The following is a 7463-nucleotide window of genomic DNA, read 5'->3' as shown; positions in this document are numbered from 1 at the left end:
TTAAAAAATATCTGTCTTTTGACCTGCACTTGCTTGATGTGCAATGAGCCTAAACAGTGATGCCCAAAATACGACCCGCGGGCCAGATCCGGCCCGCCAAAACGACGCCACAAAAAGTAGAAAATTCCCTCTACAAAAAGGTTGATAAAGTTATTTTTACCTACGTTTGCGCCTTAACTTTTTCTCTGATGAATTGGTACTATGGTAATGTTGTGTTTATGAAATGGGACTAGATGAACGGATCTTTACTTTTTATGTAGAACATGACAATATGCCATTGTATTTGATTTGTGAAAAAAAGTGTGGCTGTTTAAAAACCAACAAACAAATATAGCAGCATTCTTGATTTGAGCTGCGAAAAAAAATATTGTTAAACTACATTTAGAGATTGAAGGATTGAATAGTTGCCAAAAAAAAAAAAAGATTAGAAAATGAGTCGGTGGTTAAGATATAATGTTGCTCACATTTTAAGTAGAGAAATGAAGCTATTTTCCGAAGGGTACTAAAGAAGATAAACTTTAAACATCTCCTTAATTACTGTAAGTGCTAGATCCACGGTAACTTCAAACATCTCACTAATTACTGTAAGTGCTAGATCCACGGTAACTTCAAACATCTCACCAATTACTGTAAGTGCTAGATCCACGGTAACTTCAAACATCTCGCTAATTACAGTAAGTGCTAGATCCTCGGGATTCTAATCAAATAGTTTTAGTTCCGTTTCATTACGTTTTTTTGTATCTTTTTGTTCATGTGGCCCGCGATACGAGTGTCGAAAATTAAAAATTCCCGCATGTCAAATTACGTTGGGCATCACTGGCCAAGAAGATCCGCTATTGAATTTGTGTGAAAGACATTTGATTTGTTCTCTCCTTAAATTGTTATATAACAAATAAACACAAGAATTAAAAGTTCTCCACGCGTTTTTGTGACCTCATTTTTTGTGGCTGTTTTTAACTATTTTTATATTTTTAAAAGTATACGTATGCAAGACCCACCTCTTTTTTTTTAAGTGAAAATGTTTCTAAGAAATTCTATGCAGATTCATGTATCAGATTTTAGTTCCTGGATGCCAAATATTATCTGTCACGTGAGGTTGAAGAAAAAGCTTATAAATATGATCGAAAGAAAGGATAAAATTGCACAGATTTTGTCTGACGAATTCCATCCACTGTCAAGCATCAGCTACTTTCATATCAGGTATGATAGATTTAATTGGTCAATACATAGTTCAAATAACATAATTCGTCGATCGTAATACAATCATGTCCACTTTGGTCATCCTGGGGTTTCATACTTTGGACTGAAGTTTATGTGCAATCTCATACGGCTTGTGAGATCTATTTGGGTTAAAAAATGTTCAGATGTGCACGGGGCAAGCTATTCCAGCTAGAGGTTGTGTGAGTAGACTTAGTTGTCTTCTCTTGCGTGTTTCTTACGCTCTCATTTATTGCCTCTGACTCTTTTTGCAACTGTTTTCACAACAAGGCTTCATTATGCTTTATTATTTGATTTAATGTAACAGGTGATGATGAAGGTTCTCAGGGAGGCTTGAAAAGATGCAATACTGGTCCGCTCTTTTCACGACTTCAAATAATATCAAAGTATTAAATTAAAAAAAACCTTGTCTATTACATGATTCACAATCGCATTAAGTTTGTCATTTGGCGAGTAGTTAATTCTGGCACCAATTCAAACAAATGAATTCAGAGGTGTGATGTAACATTGAACTCAATCACAACACTTTAGAACAAAGCCTCTTGCGAGTAAAACTCTTTTATGTTCCTGAACTCTTTAACATTTTCTAGCTAAAACATTAAAAAATCTAATTATTGTTAATATTATGTTCCGATTTTTAAGGAAAACAACTTCCGAAAAACAAAGTATGGTATGAAAATCTCTCCATAAGGCTGTGGTACAACTAATTTTTATACGAGACCATCTCAAAAATTTAATTAACGGTATTACCTTTATCTGGAATTCTCTTTTTCTTTTACCATTTTAGAAACATCCGGAACAATCCATTATATAAGCTTAAATCTATTGCGTTCATACTTAAGACTATTGCGATGTTTTGAAACGAAAATTAAAGTTTAAAATTTTTTTAAATAGCTTTTAGTTGTTTTTTTTATATTAAGATGACGGACAGACAGACTGACAGACAAAACGCAAAAAAGAATGCGTCTTTGATCCTCTTTAATAAATTATATTAGAACTCAGTGCACCAATGTCAATGAACCCTCGTAAAATATCTCGTATTAATAAAGAAATTGTTTTGGTACTAGCCTATTGTGACCTAATAGAATTTTTTCCTTTGACGTTATAGGAATGGATTCTTTAAATGTAATGCTAAAAAACTCGGTGCAACCTCGAAAAATTGCTCGTATTGATGAAGGCTTTTTTTTTAGGCTAACTAGGCCATGTGACGTAGTGTTTTTTTTTTATTCCTTTGACGTCATATGGAATTAATTCTTTAAATGTCGTATTGATGAAGGCGCTTTTTAGTTTAACTAGGCCGTGTAACGTAGTGTTTTTTTTTCTTTAACATCAGATGGAATGAATTCTTTAATGCTAAAAGAACTCATTCGGTGCCTCGTTATGTGACTCGTGTTTAAAAAAGGAATGATAGCTAGATTTAGATCAAATCTAGATTTTTAAAACTAGATCTAGATTTTTTTACAGTATATCTGGATCTGGATTTATATATCCAATTAAAATCATTGATAAGTCTAGATCTGGAATTTCTAGATCTAGTCTAGACTAATATAGACTAGATCAAGATGTAGAATCTCAATTTCTAGACTTAAAGTGTAGATTTTGATTTCCTAACGACTTGATCAATATTGCAATGTTATAATATTGTTACGAATCTCACTATCCAGGCTCTCTGCAAACTGCACCATACACCACCAACTTAAAGAACTTGACAACTCAGGGCTCCAAAGTAACGTAACACTTTAATAGTTGAAGAAATAACAGCCAATACTGTACAATTGGCAGCACGTAACACAAGACCGTACAAATACCTCTTCGATAACACCGTTCCGCCGTATCAACTCTTGCACTGGCCTCTCCGTCTTGTTCCGGGCTTTCACTGGGTTCAACAGTTCAGGACTGACTTCACACACTAGGCTCGTTGTGTCGGACTCGATCACAGACCAAGATCAAGACGCCGTTCGTCTCAACTGTACTTGATAGTACTCCGCACTGAACCGTCGTAATGCTCCGTACAGAACCACACCGCTGAACTGTGCTGTAGTCGACCGGACTGTAGTGAACCGGGCTCTGAACCCCTGCCGTGAACCTTGCTGTATTGAGCCCCTTTTCTCGACTGTCTTGTATTGCGACACCTCCGCTCTTATATAGGGTCCCTACTGGCCTTCTCGAACCGGACAGAACGCCCCTCGACGTTTCTAGGTGGTCAGATGACTACAACTCTCGTGACGCTAATGAGCTCTGTTCACGACGCCGATCCTACTCGAACCTTCATGTTGTTAACTCGTCTCGGCCGATCGTCGTAACTCGTCACGGTTGACCGCTCGTCTAGCGCTGGCCTGGGGCGATTTGCGTCGGCTGACTACACTCACACCACTACCCCTCTCTGTGCCACCACCAGGTTTATAACACTATACTAAAACTAATATACTATTTTAAAATTTAATGTTGCATACAGTCTATTGATTTAGGCCTATTATCTAGGATTCTTTTTTACATAAATCTTATCTAAATTACATCTACATTACTCCATTATTTTATAGACCTAGATCTAGTATTAATAGATCTTAAGAGTGCTAAATCAAAAGTTTAATTTAGATAGATCTACATCCTCAATGAAAACGCCAATATCTCTGTTGATAACTGTGCTGAGACATCGAAGTACAAGCACGATATATCTGTTCGTTTCTTTTTTTTTTTTCAATTACAAATCAATGCTGAAAGGTTATCTAAAATCGCTCGTCTGACAAATTGTACATATCCGGTTTATTATTAAGTTAAGAGCAATGCCTGGTCGTGTGGTTAGCGTGCTGAACTGATTATCTCAACGGTCCCGGGTGGTTTGTTTGATTGTTTTACATGTTTCGGATGTTACTTCAGAGTCGAAGATAGTTTACTTCCTAGTCCAAACCTCCCGCAGGACGACGGGAGATGAGAGTAGGCAAGGTCTAAACCAGGAACCATCGATAAATCCGAATGACACTCCAGCGCGCAAACTGCACGACCAGCCAGGGTTCATACCCTGTTCACTGCCATAATCTATCGTCCAGCGAGAAGCTAATTATTTTTAACTTAGAAGGAACACCCGAAACATGTAAAACAGAAAAAAAAATCATTTTTTTTTTGCAACGGCAAATGAATCTTTGAAACATTATTACTTTTGACCATCAAAATTAACTCACGTCTTGAATATTTCTTGCGATAGGCAGATCCGACAGGGATCCAACTTCGACGGGGCTGCCTCTGTAATCTTGTTTATATTTTTATTTTAGATTTGTTCACTTTAAAAAAATGTCTTTTGATACATTTTAGAATGTATAAATGAAAGTTTTAAATGAAACAAAAAAGTTCCCATCTGACTATAGCCTCACTTATTTGTATGAATTGCTGTTAAAATAGTGTATTGAAAAAAAAATCCTACAAATGAAATATATCCAAAATGGTCGGCTTTCAGAAGACAAAAAGTAGCCAATGCGATTGTCAGTAGCTTTTCTAGTTTTTATGTTTGTGTGGTATCTGCTCTGGATTGTCGTTAGATGGTCTCCATAGTGTTATGACTTTGCCATGCGCAACGCCATCCAAGATAGTGCAGAAAGAAGGTGCGCACTATCTGTGACCAGACAAGTCAGATGTTGACATGAGAGACAAACTATTTCCGCCCAAGTCGAGAGCCAATATGGAGATGCTGTGCCCAAGGCAGATGCCTTTGTGTTTGTGATGTCCTCGTGTAAATAAACGTCTATGTCCTCGTTGAGTTGCCTCCCTTCAATTATTACAATAGTTTGAACGAAACACTTAAAACAAACAAAATAAACGTGAATAACTGACAAACGGACGGACAGAAAGATCACACAAAATTAATACAGTTAACATACATGTAACATACAGGTAACATACAGTTAAATTACAGGTAATATACAGTTAACATACAGGTAACATACAGTTAACATAAGGTAACATACAGTTAACATTAGGTAACATACAGTTAACATACAGTTAACATACAGGTAACATAGTTAACATACAGGTAACATACAGTTAACATACAGTTAGCATACAGTTAACATACAGTTAACATACAGGTAACATACAGTTAACATACAGGTAACATACAGGTAACATACAGGTAACATACAGCTAACATACATGTAACATACAGTTAACATAAGGTAACATACAGTTAACATACAGTTAACATAGTTAACATACAGTTAACATACAGGTAGCATACAGTTAACATACAGTTAGCATACACGTAACATACAGTTAACATGCAGGTAACATACAGTTAACATACATGTAACATACAGCTAACATCCAGTTAACATACAGCTAACAACATACAGGTAACATACAGCTAACATACATGTAACATATAGGTAACATACAGCTAACATACATGTAGCATACAGTCAACATACAGGTAACATACAGCTAACATACAGGTAACATACAGGTAACATACAGCTAACATAATGTAACATACAGGTAACATACATGTAACATACAGGTAACATACAGTCAACATACAGGTAACATACAGTCAACATACAGGTAACATACAGTCAACATACAGGTAACATACAGTCAACATACAGGTAACATACAGTTAACATACAGTTAACGTACAGTTAGCATACAGGTAACATACAGTTAACATATAATTAACATTAACAAAATTGATTAGAAAGATATATTTTATTTTCACAGGTTTTAGAACTCTAAACCAAGAAAAAAAATGAATCCAAGTTTGATCTACTTCGGACTAATTCTTGGACTGTTGGGCCAGACATTGGCTGTTGACGTGAAAACAGCAATTACCCAAACAAGTGATAATTGCGGAAAAGTGTATAATGATAAATGCAATGCCAACGCTGATTTTCTAAACCTTATTGCTTCAAACAAATATTGTGAAGCCATCATATATAACAAAAACGGGTTCTCAGTCCAAACGTGTCTGGTCGCGCTGAATGGATGCACCCAGGCGGAATATGACAAAATTAAAAGCGCCGTTTGTTCAGCAGATTCTCTTGCTGTTGGAATTGTTTCACTAGTTCTCTCTGCTGTTGTTACATTATTTGCCAGTCTATAAAACAGTCTCATGGAAACCAAAAAATTCAATAGCAAAAAAAATATTATTGTAAACTCATAAGTAAATATCTAATGGATTTGCTTCTTTTTTTTTGAATCAACAGTCCATACGTAGAATACATACATGTATATAGTTTTTGAATTGATCTTAAAGCATTTCCAACCTCAACAAGATTTTTAGATGTGTACAAATAGCTGTAGCACAAGGCTTATTTGTTTCATTAACAAGTCATTATAAATGTATAATATTTGTACACATTAGAGGGGCGCAAAAAAAGGAAGTAATCCACCATTTGTTTTGTCTGTTAATATGATATGATTAATATGTTTACCTTAATTCTAATGCAAAAAAATATAAGACTAATTTCATCATGGATAATAAAGATGTATAAAGTTGTGTGTGTACGTGTGTGTGTGTCTGTGTGAAGTTCGATAGTATCATTAAAGTACTTATCAGCTATTGTCGCGCCTATGTATTGTATCTAGTTTGCCAATTTCATTATTACCATGAAATACTATAATGCGAATTTATATATGCTATTGTAATTACTAAATAACCATCTGATCGAAAATTTGTATTTTATGGATAATTTTCAGTAGAATTTGATTTCCTCTCCATAAAGCTGTGAGAGTTGCATTTTTTAAATACAAAAATAAACGTTGCTTGTCACATTTATTAGAATAGTGTTACTTGTAGTATTCTATCAATATGCAGGGAATAGCAAATTTGGTTTTTGGACTACAATTTTTTAATAGCAGGATAATGCACTATAGATACTTCAAAATATATATGAATTTTTTTTTTTAAATACTGGAAATAGTGCTTGATCCCGCTGGGGGGAGCTCACAGAGCTCACTAAAACCCCTGGCTGGCAAAGGCTACAGTCTTTCCAATAACTCCAGGAAGAACCTATTCTAATGTACAATAAACGTCTTCCGAAAGAATGAAGCAAACACACACACAGGGCCGAACTTAGTCCACTGCAACCTATGCGGTCGCAGTGGGCCCCGCACTTTCATAGGCCCGCGCTAAGTCTAGGTGTAACTTATTAAATGAAAACATTAAAACTAATATATAACAGGTTTTCCGCGGCTTCCTGATTTTCCAGGGGCTTCTGGAAATTTCCCGCAATTCCAAAATATAACAATAAGTCCTT

General features: G+C 35.5%; 1 long non-coding RNA gene across 1 annotated transcript; it reads left to right on the top strand.

Annotated features, from left to right (window-relative positions):
• The first annotated feature begins 988 nt into the window (after positions 1 to 988).
• Positions 989 to 6982, top strand: LOC106073071 (uncharacterized). The gene is made up of 2 exons (XR_008779079.1): positions 989 to 1200; positions 5926 to 6982. It is a non-coding gene; the product is annotated as an uncharacterized LOC106073071 (long non-coding RNA).
• The last annotated feature ends 481 nt before the right edge of the window (positions 6983 to 7463 follow it).

Source organism: Biomphalaria glabrata, chromosome 7, assembly GCF_947242115.1.
Source record: "Biomphalaria glabrata chromosome 7, xgBioGlab47.1, whole genome shotgun sequence".
In the NCBI taxonomy this organism is placed as follows: Eukaryota; Metazoa; Mollusca; class Gastropoda; family Planorbidae; genus Biomphalaria; species Biomphalaria glabrata.
The sequence above is the reverse complement of the archived record's forward strand: the minus strand, read 5'-3'. Positions and strand labels throughout refer to the sequence as shown.